The following is a 25,396-nucleotide window of genomic DNA, read 5'->3' as shown; positions in this document are numbered from 1 at the left end:
TACTTGGAAAATGAAATACTATAAATGATAGTCATATGGAGAATATTAATGCTCATATGAGATAAACTTGTAGGGAGAGATTTTCATTCTCACTGGCAATTGCTAACACAGGATTCCTACTCTCTTGGGAGGGTAAGACCTCTGTTGCCCATAAAGTGGAAGGATTGGGGCTTTAAGAGATTCTGTCACAGGTAGTGTCTGGATTTAGCAGAAAGGCAAGACTGTTATACCATGGTAGATCTATATGATAAAATCAATGAAAAAAAATCACCTTCTTGATGTTTACCAAAGACCACATTAACCTGGGTCTGAATCTACTTCAGATGATTACATTAAGTACAGGAAGCCATCTATGTATCATCCTATAGGAAAATTTCAAGGAAGAATCAAGACTGAGATAAACTTTTAAAGTAAATTTTTGTATGCTCTCAATGTTGGTATCAATGACATGTGGGGATATGTTCAATTTCCAAATGGTCAAGATGCCTTTTCTGAAAAAACGGGTGATGGAAACTCATCCAGTGAAAAAAGAAATCAGTTCTGAAGGCATCTAATGAATGAAGACGTTGAGTCTGAAGCCCTTAACTTTTATTTTAAAGGAGGAGTGGATTTCTTATATATAAAGAGAAATGTGAGCCCCTGCAAGCACTTCAAGTCAGATATTTCACTTAATTTTCACAAATAAGAAATAGCCATAATGATTATAGCCACTGTCTTTTGATCCCTGGTACTAGTCACACCCTGTTCTAAGTTTATAATACGTAACTCTTTTTCAGGGACTTTCGATGTTGCCATCATTCTATGGATGAGGCAAACAAAAGACAAGCAAAGGTCTGGGCCACAGTAAGAGATTCAGATTCTTATAATCTGACACTGGAGCAGCTCAGTCTATATATGTTTCTCTCTTTTCCTGGAGCCAGAGAAATCAAAGACTCACTGAAGTGCTCTCACATCAAGTGTTCACATATTCATTGGTAAAGGAAGACTGCATTCCTAAAACACACCTTGAGGAAGAAAGCTGTTTAAATACAAAGCGAGCTACAGCACAGGAGCCTAATGATGTTCTGGGCCATGGCATGTCTAGGTATTGTGCAATAATAATAATAATAATAATAATAATAATAATAATAATAAAATTCTCTCAGGGCTGTGAGTATATGATGGGTTCTGACACTGGCCTAAGAGAGACAGTGGGTAAGTTTGCTCATGGGAGCACACCACAACGCAAGAGAGGAAAATTGAATTGGAATAAGATTTCTGTTCCTTATCAAATACTAATCCCTATAATTCTGCTCCCTCCACGTCTCTTCTCCCTTTTCAGTGAAAGAGAACTAACAACCCCAACAGTTAGTCTGTAGACCACCAAGATCATCAAAACCAAGTCTGACTATGACATTAAAGTAACCAAGGGTTAGTCACATTAAAGACCACTCCATTGTGCTATGAAGAGTAGAACATCTTATGTCTTGATATTTTTTTTTCTAATTGACAAAGGGAAAATAAGGACACAAGCAACAACAACAACAACAACAAAAACCACTTTGGCAATTATACTTTATCCATGCCTGGCCTCTCATAGCAGATAACACTGGAAGACAGGATAGGCAACTGCACTGAAGTGTCAAAAGAATCCGCAGGTCCTGTAAACATCAGTCTATTCGGGACCACCCAAAGAATTTCAGGAGCCATTTTAAAAGTTTTAAATGTAAATCTCAAAAATGAGATGACATTTGAAGCTGAGCAGCTGAGCAGCATACCTCATGTGAGTGATAGCAACATATGGAAGGCTGGAGCAGGGAGAGCACGTGTGTGAAACAAGCCTGGGCCACAGAGGGAGATCTTGTCTCTAAAGTCAGGAAGCTGGAGCTCACACAACAGAAATAAGCTGTAGTACTAAGAGTTCATAGGTGTGTCTTCAGCTACTTCATACAGGACTTCCCTTTACTCCTCAAAGAACTTTTATTCTGGGTCCATCCTCTGTTAATCTTATGGACACTAAGCCAGCAAGACAAATTTATTTTTCTATGTCGAAGTAGCTCATTGATTGTTATGTCAGCAGATACTCTAGAAATAATTTTCAAAAATACTTTGTCAAAATGTTTCAGCCTTAGCTTTGCTATTTTTGTTATTAATTAAGAATATGATTATTATTCTACTATATACACACATATATACTTATATATACATAAATGTGTATATTGGTATAGTATGCTCACATGTATATGCAGTTGGGCACATCGGCATTCACTCAAGTTGCAGCCAGAGAAGAACACTAGGCATTTTTCTGGATCATGATCCACTCTAATCTCTTAAGACAAAGTGAATCATTAGCTTGGAACTAGTTGGGCAACCTGCAGTCAGCTGACTCCAGTGTTCCTTCTGTCTCCACCCCAAGAGTGCTGGAGTTTCAGGTATGTGTGCAGCCGTCACTTTCTCTTGACAATGGGTGTTGAAATCTGAACTCAGATATCCTCCTCCAGCATATGCAGCAAGCATTCTTACCCACAGAACCATCTTTCCTGCCCTAAAAGAGGGCATTTTGGTGAGTGACTGCTAGAGTCCACTGCACAGTTTTGTGATACTTTAGAAAATAAGGCAAAATACAAAAGGAAGTGATATTTACTAAGAAACAGAATAGTGGAAATGCCAGCACAGGTTGCTTCAACATTACTAATGACATTTTAATGCTAATACTGAGAATAAGCAGATCTTAAAGAACGAATTCAAGTTTCACAGAAAGTAAAGTGATTCAAAAGCATTAAGCATACATATACCCACGTGTATGTGCACAGATATACAGATACATGCACACACACACTCAAAGAAAGGGCAGGGAACAGATTCTGGGAAGGACAGGGTGGCAGTTGTGGCAGGGTGGAGTCTGGGATAGAATAGAGAGTGAAGGAGAGTTGGATATGACTCAGAATACTGTGTGTATTTATGAACATTTCACCATGAAACCCATACTTTTGTAAAAATAGTATGTGCTAATAGAATTTAAAACATGTAAAATTAGTGAAATAGTAAGGTATTTTCATATTCATCTTTACTATATCACAAGGGCTTTTACTGATTTTTCTGTATTGTTTATAGCATAAATTAAATGCTCCTATCTCATTAACCCTACAAGAGCACAATGATGTCTTGTTCTGCTAATTACACATGGATTGAGTGTAAAGTTTAGACATTACCTATCCAACTACAAATGATACTATCATATATCTGCCCTGGCATATATCTGCACTGGGCTATATCTTCACTGGCATATATCTGCACTGGCATATATCTACACTGGGATATATCTGCACTAGCAATGTCATTCCCAAACCTATTTTTATGGACTTTGGTGACCTTCCACTATATTACCTTTTAAACACACACATAGCTCTTTGAGCAAGTAATACAGAGAGGAAAAGAACTTAACAAATTTAAAGAAAACCAGTCTTAAATGTGAGTCAGAACAAAATACTGTATGTTAATGAAAATCTAGTAGGAATAAAGGACAAAAATCCAATCACTGCCATGCTGCCATGCTCTATGATTTAATTTTGAATACCCATAGAAATTATATATATATATAATTATATATATATATATATATTATATTATATATATATAAATATGAATATATATATATATGCCTTTCAATTCTGTCAGTAACAGCTAGAAGCATAGAGCATCAGGGGTTACTACCATTCACTCATGTATTTATTCATCTGAGGACACTGAGCTGCAGCTCCATGTTAACTAAGGATTCCCATGTGGACACAGAAAGATTATGTGGTTATAAAACACATAGAACACAATTATATAACAAAAAGCTTCAGGCATGTATTGTGGAATAGTCACAGCTCATGGATAACTAAGCATTTGCCTACATGTAGGCTGTGTCAGTGTATTTACCCAGACTCTCTGTGATGTTCACATAATGACATGTCCTGGAAATTAATTTGTAACTGTGAATGTCAGTTGTTAATAACCCATGGATATGTAGGGTCAGTATGATGAACTTTCTCAGGGTGGTGAAATAGAATGTTCTCAGCTCCAGTGAAATCAAGTCTAACACACTGTCTCCAGCATTTCCTCTTTTCTTTAGTCAAAAGAGTGGGCAGGAACAACAAATGCTTGCTGAAAACCCACTCTGAAGTCGTTCCGCTAGTACTTTAAGTTCTTTTCTCAAACATACCATTCTGTGATTGTAACGATGCCATGCCACAGAGAAGTAGCTCAACCTCAAAGTCTAACTTAATGGTACAACTTGTGTTCTCATCTTTACTGTGACTCTGAGGCCTTTGAAAGTGTCTGCTAATTATTAGGCAGTTAATCCTTTCTTTTGTTTATTTATTTTTAATTAATCATTCTATTCGTTTACATCTCAAATGATAGCCACGTCTCAGTTTCCCCTCCCCAAGACCCCCATCCCACAACATCCCTCTCCTCACCCCCCACCATGCCTCTATGAATGTGCAACAACACCCCAACCCTCTCCGGCCCCACCCCTCCAGCATCCCCCTATGCCAGGGCATCAAACCTCCATAGGACCAAGGGCCTCCCCTCCCATTGATGTCAGACAAGGCCTTTCTACATTAAGAAAAAGAACTAGGGCTAGGTTGGCCTAATGAATTCATTCACTAAAAATGAGATTCACTATATGTGAACACTGATGAGAATATAACTGTCTGGTAGGTGATACTGAATGTGTCCAGATCTAGGAATACCAGCCCAAGTCTACAAACACAAGAGGAGACTGGAAGCAAGGGATAGTGCAGAGGAAACTCACCTGGGAACCTGCAGAGCTGTATGAAAAACAGAAAGGCATTGGGGTCATGACACAGGCTGCAGTTGGGATGGTGAGAAAGGGTGAAACAGGCTGTGAAATGCCCAGAAGGTATGATGTCTCAAGCAGAGGGCACACAGACGTAGTACAGGTTATGTGTACAAGACTGCTCTTGCTAGGGCAATGGATCACTACCAAGGCAGCAATTCTAAAGTGTCAGCAGCAGAACGTGTGCAAAACTACTGAATCCTTATGCTTACTGAGAATTGAACAGAGTTTGCCTTTCATAACATTTCCTTAACGAGCTCACAAAAGGATGTTGGTAGAGCCGGACCACGTGGAAGTTATCACACAGTGTGGCTTTATCATTACAATTTTTTTTTTATCCACTAAAGTTCATGATGATGTCACAAGCTACTTTGGGTTTACTAGCTATAATCTCCTACCTATTGAGTCATAGAGAGCATTGAGTTTATAGTCCTCACATTTAAGGGAGAAGGCTTCTTCTGAGTTTCTTTAGTAGTTTGATATAAATTCTTACATGTGTTTGCTGTGTTTTCTTCTGACCACCAATCAAACTCTAATTATGTAAATTTATTAGCTAACAAACTGAAATATATTGAGTATGTTTCTACACTAAAACTTTAATATTTAAGAGACTATGTAAGCACAGCTGCCAAATCAAAATATGAGGTGTCCAAGTAAAATATAAATTTCAGATAGACAATAGAAACACAGATTATTTTAGATATACTAATGTTACAATAAAACATGGTTGGGTTCAGGAGGTGGCTCAGTGGATAATAGCACTTTCTCCTCTTGCAAATGACCTGGGTTTGATTGCAAACCACCACGTGGTTGCTCATAACTGTCTATGAAGTTCAATTCCAGAGGCTCCATCACACCCTGACTCTGTGGACAACACACACACTGCACTTGAATACCACAAGGAATCAAAACATTCGTAAACATTTCAAAAACTTTTAAAACTATCTGTTTCAAATTGAAATTAAATCCATGCCTCTTAATTTTTATTTGCAAAATTTGTCAGTTCTTTTATACAAAGTGAATGATTTATAAGAGAACTATTTAAGCAGAGAGAGAAAAGGAGAGGGCAAGGGGAAGGGGAGAGGGAGAGGGAGAGGGAGAGGGAGAGGGAGAGGGAGAGGGAGAGGGAGAGGGAGAGGGAGAGGGAGAGGGAGAGGGAGAGGGAGAGGGAGAGGGAGAGGGAGAGGGAGAGGGAGAGGGAGAGGGAGAGGGAGAGAGCTATTTTCTGTGCTCCCAGATTATCCACAAAATCTGAAAAGAACCTTTTTTCAGGGCAATCCATTTTAAAGTCTTATCTGTAGCAGAAAACAAGCAAGGCTACCCTCACAGTGGAGAAAGTCGCTGACATTCTCAGAAGGATGCAAGGGCAAAGGACCAGAGTCAGTGGAAATGTTATTTACCGTTCTGTATGAGGCACATATTCATGCCCTGGGGAAGGTCTAGGGTCTTTCTGCAGATGGGTAGTAAAAGATCTTACCAGTGATACAAATGTATTGCATCCCCAAAACTTAAAAGGTATATGCTGTATCCTAAATGAGAGCAACCCTTCCTTGGGAAATCATCTAAGTCCACAACACAGGAGTCTGCCCAACCTAAAGAAAAGGAGCAGTAATAACTGGTTTTAGAAGGTCAAGGGTAAGCAGCCACAGGTGATGGTTCAGTATTTATGACTAAGTATTGATCTTGCAGATGATCAAAATTTGGCTCTCTGTAGCCATACTTAGTAGCTCACAATAGGTTATAACATGAGCTACAGGCATCATATGCCCTCCTTTCAGCTCCATGTGCATCTGAGTGTGCACACGTGCACACAGACACACACACACACACACACACACACACACAATTTAAAATATAAACAAAATAAAAGTAAAACCTCAAGAGGATGCCTGTAATCCACCATTCCTGGCCTGTTGAAACTTTGCCTCACATATAAAATAAAATCAATTATCAAACAAAGCCTCACAGGCTTTTAAAACCACAGCCAAAACCTCCTAGCAAACAAGAATGGCATGCATTCTTAGCTCATGTGGAAACAGGTGGCTCTGTTAAGGAAAAAAACAAGGGGTGTGTGTGTGGATAATACGGCAAGATTGTTCTAGCTCCCTATAGCATCACAGGACCAAGATGGTACATAAACTTGGCAGGTGATTAACCTACTAATTAAATCCTGCCAAACTCCCCAGCTTCAGTTTAGCAGGACCTGAAAACATACATCAGAGAAAGAAAGACAGAAAGGCAAAGAGAGCAGAAGTAAGGAGGGGAGCAACAGCCCTTCCTGGAATGAACACAGAAGAAAACATGACACTCTCTCCTGTCCTAGGTTTACACGTGTGAAACTTCAAAGGAGCAATTTTCAATGACCTAATTTGTTATTTGTGGATGGTCTTTTATTTTTCTCTCTCAAATGTTTTTACCTTCTTCACAGTCTGAATAACTCAGATAGAAGAGATCATTATCTGCATTAGAGATAGGGCCACAGAGACTAGCATTTTTTTGTTCCTTTTTCTATTTTTTTCCCCAAATTTATGTATGCTCAGCACTGACAGTATTGCTCCAGCATTTAAAATATACATTATACATAGGGACCAAAAATTAACTTCAGAGGCATGAAGAGCTACAGTAAGTTAAGAAAGAAGAGGTAAGATGTGAGATATATTGTGGTTTGGGTCACCTGACATAGAAGATGGTCTTAGTGTGATCTGTTCAAAATAGTAATCCAGGCAGCTATGCCATGGTGCTCAAAGGTAAGAAGGAGGGAATCATAAAAGAGGTATGGAGTATGGGCCACCATAAATCTTTCTCTGTCAGGTTCTTCTTGTGTAGCTTCTGCAGCACTAGATAGACTTTCAATTAAGCACGAATTGTACCAGGTAACATATTTCTCAATGATATACTTTTATCTGTTAGCCCTCATGCTTGCTCTATATAGTAATGCTCATATAATTCAAGTGATGTTAGAGTTTCCACTTTACAGATGAGGACCTATTATAAAGGACTAGGGTAAAGGCAGCTTCTTTAGGCATGTGGAGCAGACATGATCTAAGTTTAGGCATCCCCAATCCTCCATGGGAGGTTCAATTCCTGTGTTACTGGAAGGAGGATGCTGATGACTGTGCTCACAGTGAAAAGAGATGTGCGTAAGCTGAAGGACACTGAAGGCTCTCTCAGACTGCTCACTTCCTACACCACGTCTTCTTCGTGATGCAGGTTTCAAAGGAATAAGGTTGAGAGCTAGTCATCTAACAGGCTAAACAATGAGACAAGGAAAGAAAGAATTACAAATTTACACTAAGACAGGGGAAGAAAATGTCCGGAATCCAAGATTTGGGAACAGTGTTAATGCTTCCCAAATGTTAAGGTCAAAAGGAGTCTGCAGAGTGGGGATCACTGTAGTCCCGTGTTTTCAAGAGCTTAAGACTTTCAGAGCAGAAGTAACCAGGATGGAGAAGATCAACTTTGAACTTCACTAAACTGGTCATTTCGCAGGTCAGGGCAAGTGTGTTACCTATTGTGAGACAGGTGGGTAACCTTATGTCATTTGCATAATTCTGCTAAACAAAAAAAAACCCTTTGAACATTTACTGTGTGAATCTTTACATTGAAACCGTGTCCTAAACAAGGCATCTGGAAGGACTGGAGGAGACAAGTGGAGCGCTCACTGTAACTAACCGGACAAACTATCTTCTCTCAAGTGATTGTGTGTCCTGAATGCTTTCAGGTGTCACAAGCACTGTGACAAAGTAATCAGAATCAAAGGTGGAAGACACCCAGGTTTTAGGTTAAAGAGTTACCATTCATGTAGGAAGGACCTATGCATGAACACACATCTATGTACAGAGTCACAGTCCTGAGCACAGTTTTCTAATATTTAGAGACAGCTAACACTCCATTTGTTGTTGTTTCTTTTTGTTTGTTTCTTTGTTTGTTTTATTTTGTTTTGTTCTTTGTAGCCCTGGCTGTTCTGAAACGTACTGACTGTAGACGCTGGCTTCAAACTCATGGATCTCACAGAGATCTGCTTGTCTTTGCTGGGACTAAAGGCCAGTGCTACCACTGTCTGGCTTACAGCATAGATAATCCCACTTAGTATTTAAAGGTAGGAGCTGCTAAATACTACTTTAAAAATAAAATCCAAATATTTTGTTTTTCAAAATATAAAAGTGCAATTTTATATCTTTCCTTAATATTGTTAAGTGACAAAAATCCCTTTTATTACTTCAAGTGTTAAGTGTGGATGCTGTTTTGAGTTTTTGTAAGAGCACACCCAATGTTCTATTTTTGAGAGGAAGCCTCTGTACTCCTGTAGTGAATCTATCTTTACTTTTATCATCTGTCTAATACTTTACATCTCAATGCAGAAGCATAACTTACAGTGACTTTCTTAAACTATGCAAATGCTTGAATCATTTTAAAACATTACATTCTTTTTCTTCAATATCCTTCAGTATATTTATCTGACTCATTATTTGCATTTTTCTTTGTTAATTAAATACTACCTATATTTAGTTTTGACCAATATTTTTAAAAATGCATATTTAATAATAAAATATAGATTATCTATAGATGGACAGCTAGGTAGGTGAGAGGGTAATAGTCTAGGTAAGAGAGCGTTCCCAGTTTTAACTGAGCTTAGGTCTGAATAAACTTTTTAAAAATTGAGATAGTTCTAAACAGCAACTTCATATAGACAAGCATCACTCTCTTAGTCCCTTGTGATCTACTGAGAAAACGTGATAAATCGGCACTTCTGAGGAAACAAAGAACACATATGTTTATTTACTGCAATCCACTTGAAGAGTAAATTTTACCCATATAGAAACTTCACCACTCCAAAATCCAATTAATTTATTAGCTACTAGCCACATTCAGCTACTTAAACTTGAACTACAATGTAATGCTATATTCTTCAGTTAGCTCGATCCCAAATGTTTAAACCATATATGGCTAGAAACGTTTTTTTGATAGATGGTACAGAGAATAATTTTAAGAACAATGGATATGTATGTATCCAAGCAATGATTACTATTATTGCTATTGCTAATATTATCTGTGGAGCTATTGATTAGCCACAGGCACTTGACACAACTTGTGTGTAACTCCTGGGTCATACCACTTTCCCTGATCCGTGCTCCCAGTCACCCACTAAGTACTTTACATCTTCTCTCAGAGTCAGCTCTAGTCATTTCCAAGCCATTTAATACTAGAAGAACCAACTGGAATACAAGTGTGCAATGAATACGAGATGTTCTTCTAAGTTGAATGTTTTAAAAAGAATAAATAAAATTCAATCACTTTCAAAATACTGTAGAGTTGAATGGATGGAAGATTATAAATAAAACTCAAGGAAAGACATTTTTTTTCCTACTTTTCCTTTCTAGTTAAAGACATTCATGAAGCAAACAAAAAATAGAAATCAAAGGTGACAAATTTTGTGGCTTATAGAAGATTTATATAATGTCAAGGTATATATTTGTGTGTGTGTGTGTGTGCGTGTGTGTGAGTGTGTGTGCGTGTGTGTGTGTGTATGTATATATATATATATATAACTTTATATATTAAACTATAGCTATATGTATCCTCTTATTTATATGTAAAATTTCTTCAGGATTTTAAATCTTATAATGTATGTAATATATGCACTATTTTAAGTTACTTTAAATGAAAATTATTGTGGCATAGGGAGGATAGTTTAGTTAATAAAGTTCTGTACTAGTAAGCATTACAACCTCTATTTAGTTCTCAGAAGCCAAGCATGGTCATATGTGTTACTATTTCTGAAGTGGAAATTAAAAGACAGGCAGGTTTTCAGGCTTGCTGGCCATCCTGCCTACTTTAGTTGGTGTATCCATGTCCCAAGACTATGCAAAACTATGCCTCAAGAAAAAAGTGGCATGTGATACTTGATGTCACATACAGCATTGTATCACATGCACACGCCCAAGTACACACATACACACACACACACACACACACACACACACACACACATTTCTTTATGGGCTAATTAATCAACTGAGGACTCCACTTTGACAGAATGAACAGCAAGTTTTCTAGTGCTCATAGAAGAACTTCAAACCTATGTAGTACGTTATTCCTAGAGAATTAGCCTTTTCATAATGGCCTTTGGCATTTTGAGAGTGAAGAGAAACATAGTGAGGGCTGAGGAGGTCTCAGATGAAGGTATGTAGATGTCTGCACGGAACTCACTTTCCATATAGCACAGCTAGATGAAGATGAAGGCACATATAGATGAAGAAAAGGGAACAGAGCTTGAGATCAGCCTTCAAGCATGTTCCAAAGATAATATGATTTTCCTAACATTTCCTAAACAAAATCGAAAGATCTTTAAAACTCTACTTTGATCTAGGATCGCTCTTCTCTGTCAGAATACTTCTATCTTATCGATTATTTTTAATGCTCCAAGGAGCACTTGAGTATGTTTTCAAATGCCAATGATACGGCCAGAGTTGTGAGCTAAAAAAGAACTTAATTTTGTATACAAGGGTTTTGGACTTATAAATATTAGTGGCTGGTTAGTTTCATAAATCTTCAAGTATTATCTCACAGGTCTTAAATAAGACTAGAGTGTAGACCTTTCAGTTGTCATAATAATGCCTCCAATACAATAATACATTGTGAAGTGTCTGGAAATATCTTGGAAAATGCAGAACTTTACCCTGAAACCAAAGTTATTATAATTTTGGACAGAGGTTCTTGACACAGCCCATAGATATTCCAAAGTTCAATCCCATACAACAGGCATTGACTCAATACAAATGTAGTTCTTGCTAAGTATGTAACAGAAAATACCAAGGCAAATCACAGTCCCTTTGGGCACTGTGATTATTAATGAAACTCAAGAGTAATTGCTGTGGGAATGAAAGGTGTACAAAGACCTTGGGGAATCAAAACAGAAACAGTCTCTTTGTGAATCAGAAAATGTTTTGTGAATGAGCATGATAGTATCTTGTTATAAAAGTAGCTGTGCTGTTCATGCTGTAGAGATTAAAGTACAAAACAAAAAATTTGAGGGCATGCCACTCATTTCTCATTCAGACATTTCACATCTCTACCCAAGGTGTCTCTTAGGAAAAAAGCAGGGTTCAGTCACCCCATATCAGTACTATATGGTATTGCAGAGAAGTGCAGCATGGGTTTAAGGCTCAGAATATCAGACCCTGTATCCTATCCCTTGGGGAATTTCCTCTGCTCATGAGTTTTTTTGCTAATTGGAAGTAAGAAGAACTAAATGGTTATTTACAGAAAAATGACTCACTTATTCTAATAGCTCAGTTTATGCGCTGCTGGATTATTTTCAGAAGGGCTCATGCTGAGTAGTTTATGTGATTCCCTTACAGTTCTTCTGGCTAATTTAGTTCACAGTACTATGAACTCACAATATTATGAACTGAGTTATGGTTTTTCCACCTAAGGTTCAACCTCTTGCTTAGGAAACTCTCCATTTTACATCAATGTCATGTGCTATAAAGAATGTAATGTAAATCAGAGGTGACACGAGAAGGGGCAATGTGTGCTTTAAATATTATCAAAGTGTATTTACCAAATGAATTAAATTAACCACTCTAAATGTAAACATATTTAATCACCACAAAAATATATAGCAGTAAAGTATGATTCATTAACAACTGGATGATTTTTGTTGTAGATGATCCTTCATCTGATACAAATTGTACAATCCTTACCATACAGTAAACCCTGCTACCTAAGGAAATGAGCCAATTTGAATGGTTGGCCCTATGTGACCCAATGTCTATCCTCAACATGCATTATGATTTTTCCTTCAATTTTAGGATCCAGTTTACCTGTTTCTAACTCATATCACCAATGGTCCTAGACGTTGCTATGTTTCAAATTAATCTTGTCAACTTATATATTGATATTTGCTATTGATTTTTATTGAGAAACATATAGTAATTTTAGCAGCCCTAGAGATGACTTGGAAAAATACATCATGTTCAAAGGCAAAAATATAGCTATCAAATGTAGCTTTCTCACCACACGGAGTTTTAAAATGCTTCTTCTCTGATGCTATGTCCCTTGCTCTCCAGAATTTCTACTCTTTCTCTATAACCAGTGTAATGACTTATAGTTTCATCTTCCTTAGGCTTCTTTCCTAGCTGTCTATAATTTCAGTTCCCTTTAGAAAGTACATGGACAAGATTATAATTCTACAATCTGATACAGTAGTTACTTTAGTGTGTGTATGTGTGTGCATGTGTGTGTGGGGGGGGTGGGGGGGGGTGGGTGCTCTTCAGGTGCTCACAGAGACCAGAAGAGGGTATTAAATCTCTTATAGATAGAGTTACAGGTGTTGCTAACTACCCATGTGGGTGCTGGAAACTAACCTCAGGTCCTCTGGGACCTTCATAATGTCTGAGCCATCTTTCTATCTGCCTCTTACAATATTTTATAGCTTACTATTAAGGTACATGTCATAGTTAGCTATTGTAGTAGAATTAACTCTTCTACATTGAACGGAAATCAGGACTTCCCTTGTGATAGTATGTATTTCATTCTTACATTGTGTGTATCATGTGATTATAAGATATATTCCATGATTTATTGAGATAATTGTAGTGGTAAATTAAAGATTTTAATGTCAAAAGCTACTTAATATTGAGGTGAAAATAATCTATGCAAGATGAAATCACTAACATTTTGTAACACTGGAACACACTAACATGGACTGCAAAGAAATAAGTGTTCTAGAAAGTCTCATTTACTTTTATTACGTGCTAAGATAATATGCCTTTCCTTTAAATAAAAATGTTTCCAAATTTTAAAATTGTGTTTTACATCCTTTTGTAATCATTATATTTCATAACCTGTTTGTGGAGCTCACAGCATAAAAAAAAATCAGTTATTTGAGAAATAAAGATTATAGAAGAGAAGAAAACCACATAAAATGTAAAAATCTGAGTTTTAAAATTATTAGAGACTTTTAAAGCAACCTATAGTTGAAATTGCTATTAAAAGAAAAACACATTATCTGGAAAAAAAGATATTTAAATGGTTAACATAGATATGCATTATTTAAAACTAGAAACTATAATGAAGTAAGTAGTAACTTCATTCTACTCTTTACTCCAGAGAGAAGGTATTCCCAAATTTTAAATTGTATATATAGAATAAATCAAAACAGTAAAAAAAAATCAATATTTTACTGACTCAGAAAGAGTCTGGAACTGAAGGTTATAAAAATTTAATTGGGTCAATAAAGGAATTTCAAATTTAAAAAATCTTAACAGAGTGAAATCTTATAGCCCATTTATTGATCCTGTAAAGATTTACTGTTTAAGATGTATAAGTACTAAAAGAATACAATAAAAAATAAGACATGTACTTTGCCCTCAAGGGGCTTACAGTCTAGTATGGAAAATATAAGTAAACATATCTATAGGTATAACATAAGATAGAAAGTGATGGGTCATGAGAAATCTCAGACAATATGTGATGAAATTTATTAACATTTAAACATCTTTCTGTAGTGTCTAAGTATGAAATAAAAAAGGACCAATAATTTATTTGAAAATGCCAAATTTTGTGATTCCATTGATGAAAGAAACCAAAGTTTCAATATTAATGCAACTTAATTCACTATCCACTTGTTCTTTAGAATGGTAAACACAAAATAACAACCCGTGAGAAATAGCATTGTGTCATTGTTTACAAGTAGACACAAGCAAAATCCTAACCATCAGGTCTGGAATGATCAGGTAATGCATTAAGGCCTCATGGACTCATGACACATTACTTTCTTGAACAGAAATTGACTCAGTCAGATTAAAGAGATGGAGAATTCCTCGATGGCTCAAGTGTGCTCCAAGGAAAGCTAGAAGGTTGTACAGTTAACTCCCAGGATGTGACTCTAAACCATACAACCTACTACCTCAACCCGGATGCACACAGCTTCCAGTGTTGCTTCAAACTCCTTATCATATCTTCAGTCCGCTCCTCCAAATATGGCGGCCAAACACCTAAGGGCTTGGCAAGGTTGTAGATAGAATATTCTAGCAGTTGACAAATCAACTTCCATTGTAGCTTACAGGACTACCCTAATCTGGTGGGTTTACAGTAGAGGTCACATGAAGCATCTTCTAACATCTCCTGGACTACACTTCCATTAGCAGTGAGCAAATTTAAAAGTAGCATAATGTCTTGATTTTGAAGAGAAACTGGCTCAACTGTAACATAACAATCTAGTTATAGACTTTACTATGTTGTTGAAATAGTTAAGACACATGAACCATCAAGAAAAAGTGTGCCAAAGTTTCTTGACAACAGCTATGCAGATTTTGCTCAAAGCCAGCTATTTAAAAACACCAACCTTTTGAAAGCAGTTTATTGCACTTGTATTTAGCCTTGAATGGCTCTGCTACAAATCCTTCCAGAAAGTCAACAATTAAAACTTGCCTTGTAAGACATGAGAGGATTAATAGATCCATGAAGAACAATGGAAATGCTATTGTTCCGAGGCTATGTAGAGGACTGGAGTGTGAGCAGGAGTGTACTGAGATGTGAGTGAGCAACACTTACATAGTGCTTTGTCAGATCACCACACTGCCACAGACCCATAGAAACGAGCTTGCGCGGTCCACTTCACCACAAGATCGGATCTACGGGTTTATGTCAATGGGCATCGTCTCACAGGGACCTTTTACTAACGTAGCATTTGTTCTGAATATCTAACAGAAGAAGTAGGGGATAAAAATAAAATTAATATCTTAGTGTAAATATTTTAAAGGCTGGACTCTCAGAATGCATATTCCCAGTAAAGGTCTTCAGAAATACACTGACTTAAATATAGGGTTACAAGCATGAGGATTAAAAAGTAGTTTTCAAATCCTTCCGTCCTTCCTTCCTTCCTTCCTTCCTTCCTTCCTTCCTTCCTTCCTTCCTTCCTTCCTTCCTTCCTCCCTCTCTCCCTCCGTCCCTCCCTCCCTTCTTCCTTTCTTCCTTTTCTTTCTTTCCTTCCTTCCTCCCTCCCTCCCTCCTTTTCTTTTCTTTTCTTTTCTTTTCTTTTCTTTCTTTTCTTTTCTTTTCTTTTCTTTCTTTCTTTCTTTCTTTCTGCTGTCTGTCTTTCTTTCTTTCTTTCTTTCTTTCTTTCTTTCTTTCTTTCTTTCTTTCTTTTCTTTCTGTCTTTCTTTCTTCCTTCCTTTCTTCTTTTCTTACTTCTTTCTTTTCTTTTCTTTTTGATTTTTTTCTTTTTTAAAGATTGCTTATGTTTTTAATTGTGAGTATTTTAACATTGTTGTTAAAATGTCCTAATTGAGAACCTAATATATACGAATTATACTGTTGTGAGGCACAGATATAGTATGATAAGTCTACCACTAAAAAGGAAGTTATTAAATTGTATATGCACTAGAGTGATTGTATTTATTCACATAAAACTCATTTAATGATTTTTTGAGATTTAGTCACATTATAGCTTTTGTAAACAAATGAGGTCTTGTTGACTAGGTAAAGAACACAAAACCCACAAATTCTAGATGTACAGACATGTGTCTACAGTGGGGATGAAATTAAACTTTTACAGCAATGAGGAAAAGATATGGTATCAAAAAACCCTAAAATCAATGACATGATCAGTGTTATTCCTGCTATTCTGGAATATTTGTATTTGCTTATATCACACCAAAGAGCATACATTCCCTTTCAACAAAACACATTTAAATCTATTTCCCAAGAACTATATACTTTCAACAAAATATACAGTTATATATAATTCCTCTGTTCAACAGGTTGAAATGAAATAAATGATTCTTAATTCTGTCAGCTACTGCACTGTAAGAAAGCAAGCCAGTGAGCACACACGAAGCCAGTTACATGTACATTTTTACGATTCTAAGCTCATCTGAAGCAAAATTATAAGTTGTACAATCGTTAATCATTGCACTCATATCTAAAATGATTTAGCTTTTCTTAATTATATCTTCATTGTGAAAAATAATACTGCATAGTAATTACTTCATGATTTGGCATGTTTTGAAATAAATAAGAATAGAATGTATTTTCTCCAGTTTAATACAGATAATTTGGCCTACACAAATTTTCACCATTATTTATTTTCAAATCATTCTCCTACTTATTAAAACTGTAGTAAATAATCAACAATCATGCATCCAATTGTAGTAAAAGTATTTCCTTATATATTTATACATTTCATGTTTTAAAAAATGAAAGAGGAAACACTGGCTGTCGCTTTTATTACTACAAAATATACTTTGACTTTATTGTCTTACTAGATATATGGAAAAGATTAAAAAAAAAACTATGAGCTTATACTTTTCTATCAGATTTTTGCTTCCTTTTATAATGTATAACCACTGAGAACATGTTTTCCTTTTCATTAAATAGCTTCCTATTCAACCATCTTGTACCTGAATTGTATAAATCAACATACACATATGTCCTCAGAATGATGGACACTGGGCATTGATCACAAAACCAAACAAAAGGTTGACAAAGGCAAGTAATACTGTAAACTCTTGAAGGAAAACCATCAGTGAAAATCCCAAATAGGTAGCTTCATAAAGGGAAGGACCATTTCTTATACCAAACACAGACATAATCATTTCCTCTTTAATATTCTAAGATTAATTACACTCTACATTTGTGCCTTTTCGTTTTACCTGAGATGATTTTCTCCTGTGGTCATTCTCTTCTCTTCTCATATGCACTTTAAGTGTTCCCCTAAAACAACCACAAAAAGAAAAATATCAGACAACTGCCACCTACAGGGATCATCTCTGTAGATTGGGAGCAAAGGAAGGAGGTGGCCGGGAAGACAGGACAATGTCAAAATGGGGGAAAGCCTTAAAAGTCTATTCCTTAAGGCTTGGCAGGGTCTGAGGGCCCCACCCCAGGATACTCATATGACACAGAAATACTTTCACAGCTACATGTTCATTCTGGTTGGTGTTACTTTCCCGGGAACAGTTCTCAAAGTGAAAGGACGTGTCTCTTACGGAAGCGAATGGGTTCTTCACAATGAAGGGGTGAAAGCTGAAAAGAGCTCTGGATTTGGCATGGAGCTTAATAAGATAATTAAGAGTGTGGAGATTAATGGCTCCTAAAATAACATTCAAAATAATGTTTTTTAAACTAAAGAATCATGAAACATGAAAACAGGTTTATCAATATTAATTAAGCCTTTGGAAGTTGGCTTTCTAATAACAAAGGAGGAAGAAGAGCTATTCTGCAAATAATTAGTGAATAATAACCGATAAAGTCAATAAAACATTGCTTCAAATATTATCTTTATATTAGGTCTGGGTAACTGTTAATCCTTTCACAATATAACAAAAAAGAAGACAGAATTAACCAGCTGTATAATATTTCTCTTTGTTTCTCCTTGATGTTTATGATATCATAAAATATAATTTTAAAAATCATAACAATTATGCTAAAATTTTCTTTTCATAGCTAGTATTATCATGCCAGTTCTTAGTATGAACATTGTAATCTTCATTGATACACATATCTCAAAGCATTTTTTTCTTTTTAGAGATTTTCTTGCACGTTTAGAAACATTTTTAGTAAAGAAATTTTTAAAAGGGGCATATCATCTAATCCTCTACCACTAAAATAGGAAAAGCTGAATTTTGTTACAAGACGTTGAACTTGCTCAGCAATTTCCTTCTACAAATAGAGAAAATAATTAGAATGCAATGTGTTCACCTGCCGAGCCAAAGCAACTCTGAACTTGAAGCAAGTTTGTACAGACTTTCCCCACCGCAACAGTGAAGGGCAACTTTCAACGCTTCCCAACTGCTCTAGGGCAAATTCTTTTTCCTTGTATTTTTAGAAGTAGAATTATTAAGGAACAAGCTATTTTTTACTTTGCAACGGAGAATCCGCTCTGTTTATTCCCATCTCTCCTCTACTGCAACCGGCGTAAAGAGAAATTTTATTTAGCATTATATGGATGCATTTTTGAAGCAAGATCTCTTTTTAGAACTTCGAGAAGTTTCTTCTTTTGCATTTAAAATTAGGAGTCACAGAAAAGGTTTTACTTTCCTTACTACTACTGATTCCCAAGCCCGTTTCTCCACAAAATATATTACTGGACACAAAAATCAGAGATAACATACACTACTGTCTGCCTAAAACTTCTGTGAACAACCAAAGCAGGAGCTTATGCCTATAGAAAGTTTTCTTTTTCCAGTTTAGTGTCTATGCTAATCACGATTAGAGTAAGAAAGCAAAAGAAAAAAGTGTAAAGTGGGTAATGAGTTAATAAGAACAAATTGAAACTGCAAGGAGTCTGATTTATGGAATAGAAAGCATAAAAAGAAACAAAAAAAGTTATACCTGATATGAAAGTGCGGGTTCACCAAGTGCAATGTACTGCTCTTAGGCCATTGTTTTTTGAAATAATAACAAAAGTAAATAAATAAAATAAAGAAGGGTCATAGATTTGTGTTGCCTTCCAAGCTGCTTAACGAAGCCCGATGTTTCAGGAGTTAGACAAACCAAAGTTTGCTTTTTTGGGTTTGTCTCGGTTTGCATTTTTGGTTTGTTTTTGTTTTCATGCAGGCATTCCGCATCATTATCAGTATTTTTCAGCACTCTGGCGAATACTGAGACGCTCAGGGTTTTTGTTTGGTTTGCTTTTTTGTTGTTGTTGTTGTTTTGTTTTGTTTTTCTGTTTCTTCTGGGCTCCCAGTATTTCTCAGAGAAGGAGGTCCAGAGGGCTTGTCTTCATTCTCTTCCTTCTCCATATTCCAGGCACAAAGCACTGCGCAGAATCTGTACCAATCGTTGCCACCGACTGGCAGCAGAATGGTAGAAGGTGGGAGAGCCCCGGAATCCTTCCAGGCTGTGCTGACTTGAGAAACGAGGACTGCACACGTTCGTCTCCCGAACCGAAGGGGTGAAAAGGCTGGGTGCCAGTTTGCTACTCGGCTGCAATGATCTCATGCTCACTGCTCTGTCGTCCTGTTCGACCAGTTCAAATGCCTGTTCATTATAAACCAAATACATACATACATAAATAACCCAACTACTTGAATTCTTCGGCAACCAAAAAAAGAAAAAGAAAAAAAAAAAAAAGGTATTAACATAAAAATTAAAAAACAAAACAAAACAGCAGTCAGGAAAGGTAAAAAAGAAAAAAAGAAAAGAAAAAAAGCACATACAATTTAGGATTCACTTGTTATGCCTCAATATTCTGTTATTATTTTCCTTTTCTCTCTCTCTTTAGAGATAAGCAGCCGAATTTATCAGGCGTGAAAGGGACAGCCTCCTGGTGGCCTGCCAAAAGACCAGAATAAAGACGAGGTTGTGCTTCAAAGCTCAGTTGCTTGCTGAGACTGGCTAAAGTCAAGTCTTAAGATCCACCATTTTTCTGATCCTTGCTAGAAAAGAAGAAAAAAGTCAGGGCCGTTTGCTGCTTCCAAGTCTCCGTTGGCACCATCACAAAATCTCAGTCGTCAGGTCACATGATTCTCTGCCAAATGTAGAGTGAGCGCATTCCCATCAACCATTCTGCTGATACTGCGAAGGCAGCTATTGTCTCGTTTAGACCCAAAGTTCAGCCCACTCTTCATTGAATTAGCTGAAAAACGCATCACCTTTGGGGGCTGGGAGTCATGGAAACGTCTACCTGGCAAGCTGCCCACTTTTTCTGCCCATCAACCAGAGATGGGATTGTGCTGCTTAACGCAGTCATGACTTGGAATGTGAAGAGTCGTCCAAAGTGAATCTCATTCTTACAACGCCTGTTTCATTTGCACAGAAAACTCTGGCTCATAGGAGAGAGGGAGAGGGAGGGGAGGGGGAGAAGGAGAGAAGGAGGGAGAGGGAGGGAGGGAGGGAGAGAGAGAGGAAGGCAGAGAGAGAGAGAGAGAGAGAGAGAGAGAGAGAGAGAGAGAGAGAGAGAGAGAGAGCTTTCCTACAAAAAAATTAGCAAATAAAGCTCTGAACGTGCTTACTTTGCAACTTTGTTTCTCAACGCACCCAAATGGTTCTCAAACCGGAAGACTGAGTGCCCTGCCCTGCGAGGTTTCGTCATTAAAGGCATATCTGTTTTCTTTTTTTTTTTTTGTAAACGCAATAAGCCTAGCACATTTGTTTTATTCTCCCACTTTAAGACTTTGAAACAAAACCAAACCTCCCAGTTTTCCTTTTTGCATTTTTATTACTTTCTGATTTTTATCTAGCACCAATTTTGTGCTACATGGCCACAATATCCACTAGCAACAGAGATGCATTATTGCTACCATCTCCAACAAAGTGGTCCCTTGAGAGGATGGGGGTGTCTCTTCCAGCAGGCAAACCCCTGCAATTGGGTCTTGTGATAATCTCCATCACTACCTAGCACAGCTGCTATGCAAGTTTGCGGAGATTGACACATGTGAGAAGTGTTCTTTCTGTTCTCTGACTGGCTGCGGGTTGCCTGTGTGGCATGAAAGATGCCTTTGAAAGATTCAGGGAGCATATCAACAGCTCTTAGGCAATAAAATGAACGGCTTCCCCCTCCCTGGTGAATTTCCATTCTAGCATGCAATGAGATTTTTCCCATGTACAAACATTTCCATACTTCCTAATAAGAGTGGAGTGAATTCAATCTTTAAATATTCCCTTAAGCAGAATGTCAAGCCAAGGAGCAAAGCAAGCATCGTTAACATTTAAGCCAAAGATTCAGAGGACAATGCAGAAGACCTACATTTTCATACATGATTGAAAAATTTGTAGTGATTGTATACTAAAGTCACTTATGTTTGTAGTAAGTCTAGAATTATGTTCACTGCCAAATCTGAGTAATGGATCCACGTCCCTCTCCAGGAATGCACATATATTGAATATTATTTGACAGTTAAAACACGACTTGCCTAAACATTATTTGTGAAAGTCAGAACTCGGAAACGTCCCATCAATGGATTTAAAGGTTATTATCTTATTCACGAGGTCACTTTAGGAGCAGTGAGGGGTGAATATCACATGCCCATGGGAAACATCATGGAATCCGGCCTGTCTGTAATTGAAAACTGTACACAGTTCTACACAGTAGAACTTGACCTTAAACATGTGCTGAAGTTTGCAATTGCTTTTCTCCTAGACTGAAAAATCCTGGGCAACGTTTTCTAGAGTCTTAACCACAGCACTAAAGAGTGTTGGGTAGAGAGAATTGTACAATGCATATTTAAAGCCCCTGTATGTTCAGGATGCACAAAATAGGTGACAGACATAGAATGAGAAGTGTAAATTTGTAGTGAACTGTTCAGTTATGCAGCAATTAAGCACTAGTGTTTGATAGGTTTTACACTGGGTATAGGGGACTAGCCATATAATGAAACTCTTTATGAAACAAGCAGGAAGATATTGAAGAACAGAAGGGAAATGCATATTAAACATGAATTACCGATGGAAGTGTTTCATCGATCTGAATTATTCCCTTTCAGTAAAAACTCATTAATTAGTTTTTCACAATTTTACGTTTAACTTCCATAAATTAACTGATATAAAAGTTGCATGGTGGCCTCGCAATTCCAAATGAAAGAAACAAAGAAAAAGAAAGAAGCAAACTTTTGTGTTTAGGAGCATGGAATAAATATTTTTATTTAAATCTTCTATTAAATACCACCAATATATCCCAAAGAATATGTATAAGACAGATAGAAGGAGACTGTGACATACTGAGAGACTATGGAGAGAAGCTGGGGACTCAGTCTGAGCACTGGCATGCCCATAATTCCCTTCACCTTTGCTTTGGCTGGAGTTTGTTGGTTTGTTTGTTTGTTTTCAACTTTTTGGTTTTTGTTTGTTTTTCAGTCATGGGATCAGAAGAACAGTGGCCCACAGGGACAGTAATTATTAGAACAATGCTGTTTTAATTTTTCTTTCCAGGTTGTTTTTTTCAAGACAGGGTTTCTCTGTGTAGCCCTGGCTATCCTGACACTCACTGTATAGGCCAAGCTGGCCTGGAACTCAGAGATCTGTTTGCCTCTGCCTCCCGGGGTCTGGGTTTAAAGCCATACACCCCCATTCCCCAGGAAGGAAATTGCCATTTTCTATAGCCAAATACCACAGAAGGAACTGTAGCTGAATTCTAACCTATACTTAAAAATATCAGCTTGAAAGCCAAAATGCTGCCCAGATAAAATAGAGTCCAGATGTTCTTTCCCCAACATCACTGGAATAGTATAAGACAAGTCTAAAGGAGAGTTAATGAAGGTGGCTTGGAGGGAGGGGAAACAAATGAAAACAAATGTAATCATACAAACACACACACACACTCACGCGTGCATATACACTCAAAAAGATGCCATGGGAGAATGCATTAGTTGTAGGCTAATACAATCTGGAGTTAAAAAAAAATATAGATATAGATATAGATATAGGTATAGATGATATAGATATAGATATAGATATAGATTAGATATAGATATAGATAGATACAGATAGATACAGATAGATACAGATAGATATAGATAGATAGAAAAATGATAAAAAAGAAATTAAAGAGTTAAAATAGTTTTAAAGTTTCTAATAAATATATCTTTGAAATATAGAAAAGAGGTAAATTAAATTAAAAAAAAGCCTAGAAAACAAACCTCAGAACATTAACAACTGAAATAACACAAGGAGTGATACATTTGTTTAAATATCTATTAATTTTAAAACAATATTTTGCTGTGGAGTTTAAGTTGTTCACAAATTCCTAGTCTTCCTGTCCCTATCTTCTGACTAGTGGTGTTTCAAGAGTGAGGTGGGTTTTGGATTTTTATTTGTTTATTTGTTAGTTAGTTGGGTTTTTTTTGTTTTTTTGTTTGTTTGTTTGTTTGTTTGTTGCTACAATACTCTCAAAATACACATCCATTGACAGAAAATTAGAGTGCTATTTCTAAGTACTTTAGTAGTACAATATGTGTTTAAGTAACCCATGGGTTACAGAGGACGTGGTAAGCAAGACAAACAAGAAGAAACCATAAAATAAATATCCAGTGGAAAAAAGACAGCATTTTCAACAAATAGTGCTGGCACAACTGGCAGTTATCATGTAGAAAAATGCGAATTGATCCATTTCTATCTCCTTGTACTAAGGTCAAATCTAAGTGGATTAAGGAACTCCACATAAAACCAGAGACACTGAAACTTATAGAGGAGAAAGTAGGGAAAAGCCTCGAAGATATGGGTACAGGGGAAAAATTCCTGAATAGAACAGCAATGGCTTGTGCTGTAAGATCAAGAATCGATAAATGGGACCTCATAAAATTGCAAAGCTTCTGCAAGGCAAAAGACACCATCAATAAGACAAAAAGGCCACCAACATATTGGGAAAGGATCTTTACCTATCCCAAATCAGATAGGGGAGTAATATCCAATATATATAAAGAACTCAAGAAAGTGGACTCCAGAAAATCAAATAACCCCATTAAAAATGGGGCTCAGAGCTGAACAAAGAATTCTCACCTGAGGAATACTGAATGGCTGAGAAGCACCTGAAAAAATGTTCAACATTCTTAATCATCAGGGAAATGCAAATCAAAACAACCTTGAGATTCCACTTCACTCCAGTCAGAATGGCTAAGATCAAAAATTCAGGTGACAGCAGATGCTGGCGAGGATGTGGAGAAAGAGGAACACTCCTCCATTGTTGGTGGGATTGCAAGCTTGTACAACCACTCTGGAAATCAGTCTGGCAGTTCCTCAGAAAATTGGACATAGTACTAACGGAGGATCCAGCAATACCTCTCCTGGGCATATATCCAGAAGATGTCCCAACCAGTAAGAAGGACACATGCTCCACTATGTTCATAGCAGCCTTATTTATAATAGCCAGAAGCTGGAAAGAACCCAGATGCCCCTCAACAGAGGAATGGATACAGAAAATGTGGTACATTTACACAATGGAGTACTACTCAGCTATTAAAAAAATGAATTTATGAAATTCCTAGGCAAATGGATGGACCTGGAGGGCATCATCCTGAGTGAGGTAACCCAATCACAAAGGAACTCGCACAATATGTACTCACTGATAAGTGGATATTAGCCCAGAAACTTAGGATACCCAAGATATAAGATACAATTTGCTAAACGCATGAAATTCAAGAAGAACAAAGACCAAAGTGTGGACACTTTGCCCCTTCTTAGAAATGGGAACAAAACACCCATGGAAGGAGTTACAGAGACATAATTTGGAGCTGTGAGGAAAGGATGGACCATCTAGTGATTGCCATATGCAGGGATCCATCCCATAATCAGCTTCCAAAAGCTGACACCATTGCATACACTAGCAAGATTTTGCTGAAAGGACCCAGATATAGCTGTCTCTTGTGAGACAATGCCGGGGCCTAGCAAACACAGAAGTGGATGATCACAGTCAGCTATTGGATGGATCACAAGGCCCCCAATGTAGGAGCTAGAGAAATTATCCAAGGAGCTAAAGGGGAACTGCAACCCTATAGGTGGAACAACAATATGAACTAACCAGCACCCTGGAGCTCTTGTCTCTAGCTGCATATGTATCAAAAGATGGCCTAGTTGGCCATCACTGCAAAGAGAGGCCCATTGGACTTGCAAACTTTATATGCCCCAGTA

The 25,396-nt window shown here is 37.1% G+C and overlaps 1 long non-coding RNA gene across 14 annotated transcripts in view; it reads right to left on the bottom strand.

Moving 5' to 3' along the window:
* LOC110311497 (uncharacterized) overlaps positions 1 to 25,396 on the bottom strand; it is a 463,301-nt gene that overhangs the window by 80,097 nt on the left and 357,808 nt on the right. For all 14 annotated transcript variants that reach the window (XR_015045734.1, XR_015045735.1, XR_015045732.1 and 11 more), the window contains one exon: positions 17,485 to 17,545. This is a non-coding gene — a long non-coding RNA (uncharacterized LOC110311497). The remainder of the gene's footprint in view (positions 1 to 17,484; positions 17,546 to 25,396) is intronic.

The sequence above is a fragment of the Mus caroli genome, unplaced genomic scaffold, assembly GCF_978045245.1.
Source record: "Mus caroli unplaced genomic scaffold, Mus_caroli_1 scaffold_17, whole genome shotgun sequence".
In the NCBI taxonomy this organism is placed as follows: domain Eukaryota; kingdom Metazoa; phylum Chordata; class Mammalia; order Rodentia; family Muridae; genus Mus; species Mus caroli.
Note: the sequence above shows the minus strand (reverse complement) of the source record. Positions and strands in the feature narration are given on the sequence as shown.